This window comes from Miniopterus schreibersii (genome assembly GCF_964146895.1).
Source record: "Miniopterus schreibersii genome assembly, chromosome: 1".
In the NCBI taxonomy this organism is placed as follows: Eukaryota; Metazoa; Chordata; class Mammalia; order Chiroptera; family Miniopteridae; genus Miniopterus; species Miniopterus schreibersii.
Window position 1 is genome coordinate 77,326,273 of NC_138101.1, and position 15,022 is coordinate 77,341,294.

Consider the following 15,022-nt stretch of genomic DNA (forward strand, 5'->3'; position numbering starts at 1 on the left):
TATAACAAGTTATTTTTGGAAAGAGAAGCATTTAAATATATACAATTTTAACAAACCAAAGAAATCTACAACCATGCAAATACACACACACATACATACACACATATTTTATAGTCTTACTGGGATATCCTATACATACCATGAAATACCATAAAATCCACCCATTGTCAGGATACAATAAAATTTTTTTCGTAAATTTATAAAGTTGTGAGACCATTACCACAACCCAAATTCAAAACTTCTGAATGAGCCCAAATATTTCCCTTGGACAGGTTTGCAGTCCCATTCCCACTACACCATATTAGACAATCACTGATCTAGTGTCTATAAATTTGGCGCATTTGGCCTTTTTGGGAAGCATTTTATTTTTATGTTTTCATTTACTTCAGAGATAGGAAGGGAGAGAGAGAGAGAGAAACATCAATGATGATAGAGAATCATTGATTGGCTCTCTCCTGCATGCCCCCTACTGGGGATCAAACCCAAAACCTGGGCATGTGCCCTGCCCAGAAATCAATCTGTGACCTCCTGGTTCATGGGTCGATGCTCAACCACTGAGCAACACCAGCCAGGCTGGAGCATTCTATATATTTTTGTTGATTCAGAAAAATTTGAAATCATTAACATCCTTAGGAGGCCATGGGAGAGGACAGTGACTTGGAGGAAGACTTGAATTGGGAGAGGGCTACTGCATCTTGCCCTTAATGCTTAGGGAAGGGTGAGAAACTCAACTTCCTCGCTGGTCTTTTCTGTGAGTGTGAACAGAGATGGCTCCTGTTCACTGAGCACTGCCCATATTCTCAAACGCCTGTGTGTTAGAGATGCTGTCTTCTTTTCTGTTGGCAGCCTTAGCAATCTCATCAAGCTGGGTCAATAAGTAAGGGCCAAGAGAAAAAGGTGGGAAACAATAGTTTCCAGAGGTTGTGTGGTTTCCTCAGAATGCACTTACTTTATGCTAGAGAGTGCTTTCCTTGATAGAGTCTTTTAAAAGCATTGATTACTCACACTCCCATACAGGCACACACAGACATAAAAAGTCAAGTGCCACTTACATAAGAAAGGGACTTAAAGTTCACTTAGGATTAATTTTTCTTCTTTTATTTCCTTCTCTGCTAAATAAAAGCATGTGAGATATGTCAAACCATAGTGTGCCCCACTGTGAGTTTTTTTGCATTATTTTTTAAAGCCTTTTTGGGAGAGAGGAGAAAGTCATGATTAGTGATTTGTGATTTAGTTCCATTCTGATTAACGAGGATTTAAACTGCAATTTTTGCCATTATGAATTAAATGTCACACTTCATTAGAGTGGAGCCAATTCAGTCCATTTCAAGTTTATATCCATGTTTCTGATATTAAATCTTCTCCTCTGGATTTATTAACTTGGCATCAAGATGCCCCCAAGTGTATCTTTTTTCAATTAAAGAAGAAAACAGAACAAAATTTCCTCCGTTGCATTAATGTTCAAGAGACAAGTGTGAGTTAGAAAAGCAAAATGATCTCTTGGTCTAATTCTAATGATTTTAGAAGTAAGATGAAATATAAGAAGTTAAGAATTAGCAGACATAAGCCAGCTTTTGCTTGTGCTTATGTGTGTAGGACAGGTAGACTACTTTTCTGCACCCCTCCAAACAAACAGTGGCTAATTTTACGAGACTCTCCTATATTCCACGATTAAAATGTAAACATAATTAATATAAAATCATTTTTAAATATTTGAGCCCCTGCCGGCATGGCTCAGTGGTTGGACATCGACGTATGATCCAGGAGATCATGGTTCGATTCCCAGTCAGGGCACATGCCCGGGTTGTGGATTCAGTCCCCAGAGGGGGGAGTGCAAGAGGCAGCCGACCAATGACTCTCTCATCATTGATGTTTCTCTCTCTCTCCCTCTCCCTTTCTCTCTCTCTGAAGTCAATAAAAATGTATTTTTTAAAAAGTAATAAATATTTGATAATACAGTCAATTACTTATAATTGCATATTTTTCATGTACTTGTATAATATTATGCATACAAGAAAACTATTAACATTTTAACCTGGTGGGCTCATACAAGACTCTTAGTATTAGTGAATAATATTAGTGAATGCGTTAGTGAATAAATTAGACATGGTTAAATATATAACACACTTCAGACCTATAATTTGAAGTTATTTCTTAAATTATGTGTAGTTATTTTTCTTTATGTATTATAATTTATTATATTAAATTATCACAATATATTACTAATAAGATTTGCTTTTAAGACAAGATACAAATTTGTGCAAATACATGGAACTGTAAAATACTTAATGACCTGAAAAATATAAAAAATGCAATCACATGATTTTAGAGCATAATTAGTATATCCAAAAAGATATTATTTAGGAAAAATTCATAATCTACTGATTCCTGTAACTTTGATCTTTTCTTTAGAAAAACTCCTCAAAAGAGTTTTTCTGTATTTATTTTCTTCAATATCTCATCTCATTTTCTCTTCATAACTCTTTTATCAGACTTTCATCTCAAATGCTTTTATATAGCTCACGAAATTCCTCTCTCCTGGTAAATTCAATAGGCAATTCTCAATCTTCATCTTATTGTATTTCTCACAATCGATCACTCTCTTGGGCTTAAAACACTTTTTTCACTTGGTTTCTGGACCAACACTCTTGTTTCTCTCCTAACATAGTGGTTGTTTCTTTTAAATGAACTTGGTGCTGTTCTGACCATCTATTTCACATATCTATATTTCTGATCTACACATTTTGAAGTGCCCTAGGGCTCCATTCTAAAACCCATCTCTGTTATATTTTATATCATTACACAGATAATCTACCAAGTCACAGTGCCTCAAATGTAATCTACATTAATATTGCATATTGTTATGGGTTAAATTTTATTCTTATCAAATTCATATTTGGAAGTATATATCAATTCAGATCAAATCTATATTTCTTTGCTAGGGCTGCCAAATACCGGGTGGCTTAAATAACAAAAACATATTAATTCACAGTTTTGGAGACCAGAATGTGACTTTATTTTGAAATAATTTTCCCTACCTCATAAATGAGTTGCTCATTTTCTGGGGATACATATTACTTTTAAATGTGTTGATTAAACTTTGTGGGGTCATTGCAGATATAATTAAGTTACAAATGAGGTAATACTAAAGTGGTGGTATTAATGCAATAACAAGTGTCCTTATAAAAAGAGGAAATTTTGACACAGACAGTCACACTGGGAGAAAACCATGTGAAGGTGAAAACAGAGATGGGGGGAGACCTGTACAAGTCAATGAACACCAAAGAGTGCCAGCAAACTACCAGAAGCTGGGGGACGGGCATGAGACACGTTCTTTTTTATAACCTTCAGAACCACTCTGCCAATGACACATCAACATTGGACTTCAGGCTTCAAAAACTGTGAGACAATTATGTTGAAATCACTCAGTTTGTGCTACTTTGTTATGGCTTCCTTAGCAAATAAATATAGATTTGATCTGAAATGATATACCAAAAATTTATATCTCCAGTTCCATTACTCCCCAGAAATGTACACACAATCATTTACTTGGATTTCTCAGTGGCATCTTGTATTCATCTCCTGGCTCCTCCATGCCCCACACCAATCTTACCCAATGCGCGCCCCCCCCCCCCCCCCCCAGTTATTCACATCTTAGTAAGTGATGCTCAGCTGTTGAAGTAAAAATCTTGGAGTCACACTTGTCACACTTTCCCAAGGACATCAAGAAGCCCTGCTGGCAATATGCAAAAGATATTTTCACTGTAACCATGTCTCACTGTTGTATCACCTCTTCCAATGCAACTCAACACCATCCTAGTTCACATGCCATTTTGTTCTGTTTGGATTCCTAAAAAAAGGAAAAAAGAAAGAAAAGAAAAAGAAAAGGAACACACTGTCTGAAATGTTAAACTCGTTCCCACTGTTTGTCCCTTATCATTGATTTTCCACACAGCAATTGGTGTTATCTTTTAAAAATTTAAATCAGATTGTGTTTGTTTTTCTGCACGAAACCCCTAATGGTTCCCTGAAATTTTACTGCAGTGGTTCTTGACTGGGGACAACTCTGATCCTACTGCCTTCTCCTAGGGGGTATTTCACAGTGCCCGGAGACATTCTTGGTTGTCACAACTTGAGGAAAGGGTACTACTGGCATCGACTAAGTATAGCTCAGAGCTGCTGAAAAACTTCCCACAGGCACTGGACAGTACCAATGTCAATAGTGCTGAAATTGGGAAATTCTGGGCCACAGAATCTGACTCCTTTCTGACTCACAGGCTATTACTTTGTCCCTAATCACCCTCCCTTCCCATATTTCATTCATTTTATAGCCACATTTTCCAATATGCAAAAAATATTCCCGCTATGGGCTTTTTGCACTTACTGTTTTTTTCTTCTGCAAGGCTCTTATCCTAGATGTCACATAGCTCACCATCTCATTTCATTCAGTTTTCTGTTAAAAGTTACCTCCCCAGAAAAGCCTCCTCTGATGTCCTCATCTAGAGAGTATTGTGCTAAACAAAATAAGCCAGTCAAAGAAAGACAAGTATCACATGATCTTAATCATATGTGGAATCTAATGAACAAAATAAACTGATGAACAAAATAGATCCAGAGACATGGAAGCATGGAAGAGACTGAGAAATCTCAGGGTGGGGTGGGGAGGGGGGGCAGTAAGACATTAATCAAAGAACTTATATGCATATATGCATAACCCATGGGCACAGACAAGAGTGCTGTGAAGGCCTGGGGGGGCGGGGGGAGAAGGTCAGTGGAGAATAAGAAGGGGACATCTGTAATACTTTCAACAATAAATGTAAATTTTAAAAAAATAGAAAAAAAATTAAATAGCACCTCGCTGATAGTCTATCACTTATCTTGTTTTATTTTATGCCTATTATTATCTGATATTTTCTTTTTATATATAAACGATTTAAAATATCTCAAATACCACCACCACTGCCACTGCTGCAGCTAAAATGTAAGCCCCATAATTAGCAGCAGGGATTTTCTGATTTTACACCTTGGATGCTCATAAAACAAAGAAACAAACAAAAACCTTTGGTAAATGAATGAGTAAATTTGATAGTTGCCTAAACTTACATGGCCAAAAGTCAATTGGTAACCCACATTTGGAGTATGTGAGCCTTTTTGTCAATATATAAATCCCAGCAGTAGTCAAATGACAGAACCAGAACTTTGTGTGCAATTGACAGGTCCTCCCACCTCCACCCCTAAAAATGCATAGCTTCAGACAATTATACACCTAGAGACCATTCAAGCTAATCTTATCACAGTCAGAACATCCCTCATCATCCTATGTTCAAAAATTATATTCAGCCTATGTTGAACACCTACATTCAACCCCTTTGCTAAACCCATTTTCCACACCTCCACAGCCTCTGACATCCTTTCACAGCACCTTCTGGACCCCAGGTCCAGTGAGTAGCAGAATTCAAAATGTTCTCTTCTTTTCAATGACTATCCCTTTACTTTGGCAGCACTTCATTGTCCTACAGCACTTTCCTGCAGTGAATATTTTCTTTTTCCTACACCCTCTTCCCTCAGGCCAAGAGGGCACTGGATGTCTTCCTTCCTCTATTTTTCTTCTTTCCAGCCTTCCTCCTCCCAATAAGTCCAGCTTGGAAATTTATGTCATCTAATTACACACCACATTGTTCCATCGTGTTGCGATGGTCTTCCAGGCGTTAGGGAATTTCCTCTCCTGTAAAGAATTTAGTTCCTAACACACTGTCACTCTGTTGGAAAAAAACTTTATTTCGTTACCTACCATACTTTCAATCTTGATGTAGATAATTCTTTTGATAACCCAGTTCTTCATATTCATAACCTACTTTACTTTAATAATCCTGTTCTCTATCCCAACTAGGGCACTCATTGCTGAGATCCTGTGTAAGCCTTATAACTGTAGAAATCTATGTAATTTTTGTAACCTCAATTTCAAGCATTCTACTTTCCCAACAAATAGACAAAAATCTATTTTTGTTTCCACTCCAACTTAATATTTTTAGTGACTCTGGTAAATAAATTTGGAGTTAACCTTGATTCTTTTAGCATACCTTACAATTGTATTCAGGATCCAACCACTGCTCACCACTTTCAACTGTAAACTGCTCACTGTTTTATAGTTTTTATAATAGCATTAAAAATAAAATCATTTAATTTGCACTGGGATCATCCAATTTTTAATATTAATGAGGAGAAAATAATGGTTATGTATTTTTATGTGACGCATATAAACAAAGATATAAAAATAGAAACATATAAGGTAAATATGTAGAGTATATCCATGAGTCTATAATGAAATAAGCCTTATTGGATAAAACAAGCATGTTCAGGTTAGTGCCAGAACTAAAAAAATAAATATATGCTGTATTCAGAAGTTGGGTAGTTGTGAGTGTAGGGAAAAGATATAGAACTCATTTATGAAACAGGGGATAATTTATGGAATTGACTTTCATTGTGTAACAAGATCTGACCAATGTGTTATCGGAGTTTTTTATTTTATTTTAGAGCACTGAAAAACATTTCTTTATTATGGTTAATTTCACAGAGACCAGCTGACACTCGCAATTCTACATGACAAAGTTTTTCATTAACTAATGGATATAAATGGCAAGAAGATATAAATAACATTCTAAGAGTTTTGCTAGGCGACAACTGGTTGTTAAAAAAAAAAAAATCACATCGATATCTCCTAGTCAATAGAATAAAACAAATGGTAACTTTTTCTTCATTTAATAGCTCAAAATTATTGGTTGTATACTAAAAGAAACTGAGTGAGAATATGGCTGTATATTAATCTTATTTATAGTATCTATTTTAGAGCTCCAAAGCAATCATTAAAGAGTCAAAGCATATTTGAAAATCACTGGTAATTTGAAAATCATGAGATGTTTGACATTCCTTTTTTTATGTGTCTATAAGTTAATATGGGTGATTAATCCACATCTTTAGTTTTGCTTGTTTTGAAGAGACTTATCAGAGTGATGAGATATTAAAATATAAGAATCTAATTAATATAATGACTTTACCTTCTATTTCTTGATTTTTAGAGAAAGAGAACGACAGAGAAAGAGAGAGATCGATTTGATTCATTGGTTTTTTTCTTGTATGTCCCCTGATCCTGCAGCCTTGGTGTATCAGGATAATGCTCTAACCAACTGAGTTACCTGGCCAGGGCACCTTACCTTGTATTTTTATACAATCGCTTTTTCAAATTATTTTTAACTGAACAGCTCAACAAGTTATCACCAAACAAATACATTTAAAATCCAACATTCCCATCAAGAAATAAGATCCCAGAAGCCCCTTTCATACTCTTTCCCAATTACAGTACTTAATGTTCCCTGCCACTTAAGATAACCATCATGTTAATCACTTCTTAAACTTTCTTTTTAGTCTTACCTGTAAACTTACATGACACAACATGATACTCCAGTTTTACCTGTTTAAAATTTCATAGAAGTCTAGTTATATAAAATGTAATTTAAATATGGCTTCATATTATATTTATGGAAATTATTCTTTACTTGGAAAGTGAGTTCATTTTAATTGATAGACTGGATTCTATTGTATGATTATAGAACAATATTTTGTAACTGATGTTAGACATTTAGATTTGTGTCAATCAAGGTTGGCTGGGTTATGCCAGAATAACAAAATTCTCAAAATTTCAATGGTCTAAATCAACAAAAGGTTATTTTTCACTCTTGTTTTACATCCACTGCAGATTAACTGGTGACAACTCGTCACTTGAGTTGTCATCGTTACTCCAAGATAGAGTCTGACAGAGCAGCTACTATCTGGAGTGTTGCCTGATGCAGCAGTGGTGAGAAGTGAGGAGGAAATTGGCAAAGCACACACTAGTTCTTGGAGCTTCTACATGGAAATGACATATGTCACTACTAATCACACTTCATTGACCATAACTGTCAGACAGCCTTGTATGGCTTCAAAGAGCAAGAAAAGTAAAATCTTCCTAAAAGGAGATGAACTTGATATTGGTACAGCTTCCCAGAATAGTACAGCTTCCCAGAGGCCACACTTGATTTCTGCAAATACTTGGTTCATTCAACCTTGCATAATCAGAACACATTCACTCTTACCATGATGGAGACAATCCAAAACTTTCAAACAATCCATGTTTTGAACTCAAACTAAAAGATCTCTTTATAATGTAAGTTAATCCCTATGTCAGTTCAGGACATGGTTTTGCTTCATACAGAAAACTAAAAAGAAGTTGTGTATCCATCCAACAGCAGCAGAATACACACTTTTCTCCAGCACACATGAAACATTCTCCAGAATAGATCATATGACAAGTCACAAAACAAATCCTAACTAACGTAAGAAGACTAGAATCATACCAAGTATTTTTTCCAATCACAATGGCATGAAACAAAATTAATATAGCAGGACAAAAGCTGAAAAGTTCACAAAGTTGAAATTAAACATACACTCCTAAAAAAAAAAAAAGGTTAAAAAATAAATTGAAAGAAAAAGTAAAAATATCTTTTTTTGAAGTGAATAAATGAAAATACAGCATACCAAAACTTATGGAATGCAGCAACTGCAGTTCTAAGAGGAAAGTGCATAGCTATAGATGTCTACATTAAGTAAGAAAAAAAAAAAAAGATTTTAATAATCAATTTAACTTCACACATGAAGGAACTGGAAATAAAAGAAGAAAAAATAAGCCCAAAGATAGAGAGAGGAAGAAAATAGCAATAATTGGAGCAGAAATAAATAAAGAGACCAGAAAAACAATGGAAACTATTAATGAAACTAAGAGCTGCCTTTTTTAAAAGATAAACAAAAATGAACACTTTTTTTTTTTTTAAATACATCTTCATTGACCTCAGAGAGAGGAAAGGAGAGGGAAAGAGAGAGATAGAAACATCAATGATGAGAGAGTCACCGATCAAGCCCGCAACCCGGGCATGTGCCCTGACAGGGAACCGAACCCTGATAGCCTGGATCCTAGGTCAATGCTCAACCGCTGAACCACGCCCGGCCAGGCTAAAAATGAACACATTTTTACCAAGACTAAGAAAAAAAAGACAAAACCTGCAATTAAAGAGGAGAAATTACACCTGATACCACAGAAATACAAAAAATATAATCTGCCAAGGCTAAATCATGAGGAAATATAAAATCTGAACAGACCAATAATGAAAAAAGAAATTGACTCAGTAATCAAAAATCTCTCAACAAAGAAAAGTTCAGGACCAAATGGTTTTCCTGGTGAATTTGACCAGACATTTAAAGAAGAATTAATGTCATTGCTTCTCAAACTCTTCCAAATAATGAAAGAAGAGGGAACACTACCAAACTTATTTTTTCTGAGGCCAGCATTGCCCTGGAACCAAAGCCAGATAAGAATTCCACAAGAAAGCTACAGACCATCATCTCTTATAAATATACATATACAAATTCTCAACAAAATCTTAGCAAACTAAATTCAATGGCGTGTTAAAAGAATAATACACCATGATGAAGTAGGATTTATCCCTGCAATACAAGGATAGTTCAACAGACACAAATCAATAAATGTGATAGACTGCATTATATAATGAAAGATAAAAATCTATAATCATCACAATAATTGCAGACAGAGCATTTAACAAATATAACATCCTTTCACGATAAAAACACTCAACATTGGATATAGAAGAAACATACTTCAATATAATAAAGACCGTATATGACAAGTCCACAGCTAACATCATGTTCAATAGTGAAAGGCTAAAAATGTTTCCTCTAAGATCATAAGCAAGATAAAGATGCTCTCTCTCCACTCCTACCAGCATAGTCTAGGAAGTCCTAGCCAGAGTAATCATGTTAGGAAACAAATAAAAGCAATACAAATAAAAAATGAAGATGTATGTAAACTTGTCTTTGATTGTAGATATGTTCTTATACATAGAATATCCTAGGCTCTGCCATTCTATAAATACAACTTAGTCAGATATAATTCATGTAACAGTTAACAACCGTGGCTTAAAACAACCGACATTTATTTAGGTCACAAATTTTCTGAGTTGTTCTAGCCTAGGATGGGTTTGGCTGATTTGAGCTGGGCTCTTGTGTGTCTGCAGGTAGTTTTTAATTGTCTGGGGGATATAGCTTCCTAAATGACCTCCTAAATCTGACAATTGGCTGGCTTTCAACTGAGACAATGCAAGTGACTTAGCCATGTGTCGCTAATCATCCAGTGGGTGTACCCAGGTTTGTTAACATAGAAGCAGGCTAGTAAGAGTAGCAAGATGCACTGCTCAAGAGCTTTTTAAGCTTCAGCTTGCATTATATTCAACAGTGTCTCAATGGCCAGAGCAAGTTACGTGGTCAACATAGTTCCACTGGGTAGGAAAAAAGGCTCTGCCTCTCGAAGGGTATTCTGTAAAGTGCTGTCATTATTTTTGCAAACTACCATATTATTATATTTATATTGCCAAAATTGATTTGATATTTGCTTAGGATTTTTGAATGTAGGTTAATATAAAAGATGTGCTTGTATTACCTTATGAATTGTGGAATGTTCTTGATTTTCTACTCTAAAACGGTTTGTACAATATTAGCATTATGTTTTCCTTAAACATTTTAATATATTTGTAATTTAATTTTGGTTATTATTTACATGTGATATCTTTTTCTACTTTTTTAGTATTTTACTTTATATATTCTTTACTTTTATATGTACAACTTGCATATACCACGAAGTTGGCTTTAAAAAATTCATTCTTTCATATGGGACATTTATCCCCTTTACTTTTTACATAATTATTGGCATATTTTACTTAAACTTTCTCTTTTCTTGTTCGATCTTGATGTCTCATTGATTCTATGTTACTTTTCTCTTGTTTTTGGTTTTCTGTTTAATTGGATATTTTTCTTTCCCATTTTTTTCCTCTACTTACTTGGAAATTACATCCTTTTTTTAACGATTTTATTGGTTACGTAGAAGACTATAACATGCATTTGTCATTTATTAGAGTTCAAATATAATCTGTAATTTATCCTATGCTTAGACAATATAAGAGTTTAGAACACTAACTCTATCAGCACCCTGTTCCCCACTTTCTGATTTTACACATTAGTAGTCCTCTATTTTAAATACCAAAAGAAATTAGTAGCATTTTTCAGTCATTTTCATTTATAATCACACACACACATACCATTGTTCATATTTACACACGTACACGCACCACTTTCGTTGCCCCCTTTTCCTTCTCTCATCTCTGAACTGCCATATGGATCCATTTTGTTCTATAATTAAAAATTCTCTTTGCTTTACTTTTATTGCATGTCTGCTAGTTATGAGTTCTCTAATTTTTGTCTAAAATACCTATTTTTCATTCTTGCAGAAATTATTACTGAAAATTATACTTGTACATTCCTTGCTTTATGTTCATTGTTTATTATCTCTGCGGAAAAGTCAACTGTTAACTAAAATTGTTGCTCATTTGAAAGTAATCTATCTTTCTCTGGCCGCTTTTAAGGTATTTTACTTGTCTTTAGCTTTGAGTAATTTTAGTGTGATAGGCTGAGTTGACAACTTTGCTCAGCTTCTTCCCTCCCTTCCTGCTTTTTCTCTCCTGCCTTCCTCCTGTTTGTAACCTTGGAAATCACAGGGCATCTTAAGTTTGTAACAGAGTGCCTTTCATCAGTTTTGGAAAGCTGATAGTCTTTACCTTGGTAAATATTAATTTTACCCCATTTTTCTTCATTTTTTTCTAGAATCCAAATTATATAAATTTTAGAGATTGTCACTTATATCCACTTTTTTATTCCCAACATTATTGTATTTTCCACTTTTTTGTCCTGTCACATTTTGTTCTAATTATTTTCTTCTAGCCTATATTTTTATTCTTCTTTTCTCTTTGACTTTTTCTGTTTGCACTTATCCGCTGATACTTTATTTTAATGAGTCTATTTTTAATTTCCACAGTTATAATTTCGTTATTTTTTTATAGTTTTTACTTTTTATCTGAAAAAATGTAAGCCATGTCTTTTATTCTTTGTACATTATAAGGATAACCATTAAAGTCTGAGTCTATCATTTTGATACCATTATAATAAACTGGTTATTATTTAACAAGAAAGGAGTAAAGGAAAGTCTAAATAAGATAGGCATGTTATTTATACAGCTTTGCCAAAAAGCTGTATTTAACACTCTCCAAGTCTGTTCCCCTTTGATTGATGAGGGAAGGGACTGGACAAAGGCAGTTCAGATGCATGCCCAGTAAGGTCTGAGTGACATGGGAAGGTGCCTGCCTGTCTGTTAGTCACACCTGGGAACAAATTAGTGGTCAGCATGGGCATGGCCGCTGCAAGTGCACTAAACCTAAATATTTAAACTTCTAAACAAAGGAGCACACTCTCTGCTCTCTTGGCCTTTGGTCCTATGGCCCTCCTGTTGCAGGAGGCATGCTCCCCTGCACCCTTGTGTCCCACGGCCATACAATGAACTAATGGACTTTTAATCAGCCTAACTGCTGAACTGGACCCAGCTGCAACATGGAATGGAAGCTCTGGACACTGGCCTTTGTTTTGGCTCTACTGGAACCCCTGCTGCACCTTTTTCAAACTGGCTTAAGGGGCATGGGACTTTGTTACTCTAGAAATGTAACTCCATACAAAGAAAGCCTTTTACTACGTCTCATTCTCCTGTGGGGGGCCTCTGAAAATGCTTATTTCAGCAGGACCCGAAGAAGCTCACTCCCACTCATGTCTGGGAAAAGTGGCCCATGAATTCCTCCTGCAGCAATTTCAATTTCCGGAACTCTGAAAGATCTATTTGCATTGTATATCGCTTTTGCTATTTGTTCATGTTGTTTGTCTCCTTGGTTATATTATACGATTGTCACAAATTATATTTTAAAACTGTGTTTTGCAAGAACTTGAAAACTGGGATAATTTTGTTATCTTACCCAAGAGAGTAAATACATTGGTCTTTTTCAGGTAGCTGGGAGCTAAATAAACCTAGGTTGCTTCCATGGTAGTTTAAAGAATGAAATGATTCACAGCAAAATGGTACTGATTCCAATAAGTTATGTATTTCAGTGTAACTTGTGATCAATGTTCCAGGTACTCTTAGACCCTCATGAGTGAGTGGTTGAGATAATCTAATAATTCACTCTCATCCCCACATGGAAATAGGATTAATGGCTGCACATCCTGGTTCTTAGCTCTGGTTTCACTTTTTGTGGCTCTTAAAAATACGGTTTTTTAAACTAAACATAACAAAGAAAAAAAAAATTCACGGTGGGAATTGAGCAGGAATGCCTCTATAAGATTGTGTTCTCCCTGCAGGAAAAATATTTGCTGTTCCATTGGTTCACTGTGAGGTTCATTTAACACTGTGTAGCAAATCTCTTTTTGTCCAGAAAAAGATATGCAGAGCCCTTAGCATATTCCTTCCATAGAAAGATTGATAATAGTTTAGGATTTGCAACTTAATGGAGTAAAACCTCTTTCACAATATCGCAACAAAGAACCAAGTCTACATCACAATAGTTTTCTTAAAGGGTTCTTCATACGTTAACAAGCTTCATTATTTCAGAAATTTGATTTAGGAAACTCAGAGAAGACAACAGAAGAACCCAAACTACACTTAGCACACCACTACTCAATAAAATAAAGAGTGATTTCTGACTGCGCGCTGTCCTTGCTATCAAAGACCAATTTATGAGCATTGCAGAGAATTATAAGCGCTTCAGGACGCAGGAGAGCAGCAGTCCTTTTGATTTTGTTCATTTGGTGCCCCCATAGCTGGGATAGAGCAGATTCTGAACAAATTTAACGGCTGGCAGGAACGCCTTACCGCTCCCCTGTGTTCATCAGGAAGAACAGCCTTCCCCGCTCGGCCAGAAGGGTGTCCATCTGACTGGTAGAGGCTCCAGGAAGGGGTGCTTCCGCCACCCCTCAAAAACTCTCCCGTGTCGCCCAGAGTCCACTTGGCCCCTGGAGGCAGCCCCCTCACCACCTGCCGCTGCTCCCACTCATCCGGCCAGGAATGCACTGGCCGCCTTCCACTTCAGCAGGCTGACTCCTTAAGCATTTCTAGAACAGCAAGGGGGGGTGCTGGAAAAATCCTGTGTAAGCTTTGTTGCAAATATTTAAACATCTAATTCCAAAGCCCTGGAAGGTTAAAAACAAACCATCCATAAAATGACCCTTACACCAAATTCACCTGATGTGTTTGGACATCTTTTCACAATGAATAAAAGGAGATAAATAGGATTCTTATTTAATTTCTGGCAGGGTGTCAGTTTTCACATTACTTACCATGATTATTTTCTCAACATTTTCTTTCTTTTATTCAGGCAAAAGGAGTTTGTTGCTTGTAGTTTAGAATTAAAATATCAACTTACTATTATATTAAGTTGATATAAGCTCTTCAAATTACTGTTTCGTTGTTGAAAACATGAGGTCTTCTGTCTACAAAATTCTGAAAGGAAACTTCAGGAATTTCCAGATAAATAAATAATGTGTATACCTTAAAAGGACAATGAGTGTTAAAATTCTGAGTTACAAATTTCACATCTGTAAAATTTCAGTTTTTTACTGGTTATATAACCTCTTTTTCACCCAAAGATGGTGAGGCATGAGAAAGTTTTATTGGGGAGTAAAACGATTAGTTTAACAACAATCTTTTCAGGTTATTGTCTTTTTATTATAAGTTTTATGAGTATAGGGTCTTTGTTTTGTTCATTGATATATCTCAAACTGCTAGAACAAAGCTGGGCATATCATTAGCTCTCAATACATATAGAACTCTCATTGCGTTTGACCATTCATTTCTCACAAGTGATTAAATGGTATTAAATCTTCACAAGATAGTTACCAGGGTGGAAGCTATTTCCTTGAGATAAGGATCTGATATATATACAGTGTGTATGTGTGTGTGTGTGTATGTTTAATTTTATATATATCACAAAATCTTAAAACATTCTTAAACATTATTATGCCAGTAGCATAAGGACTTCTTGGATGTTGC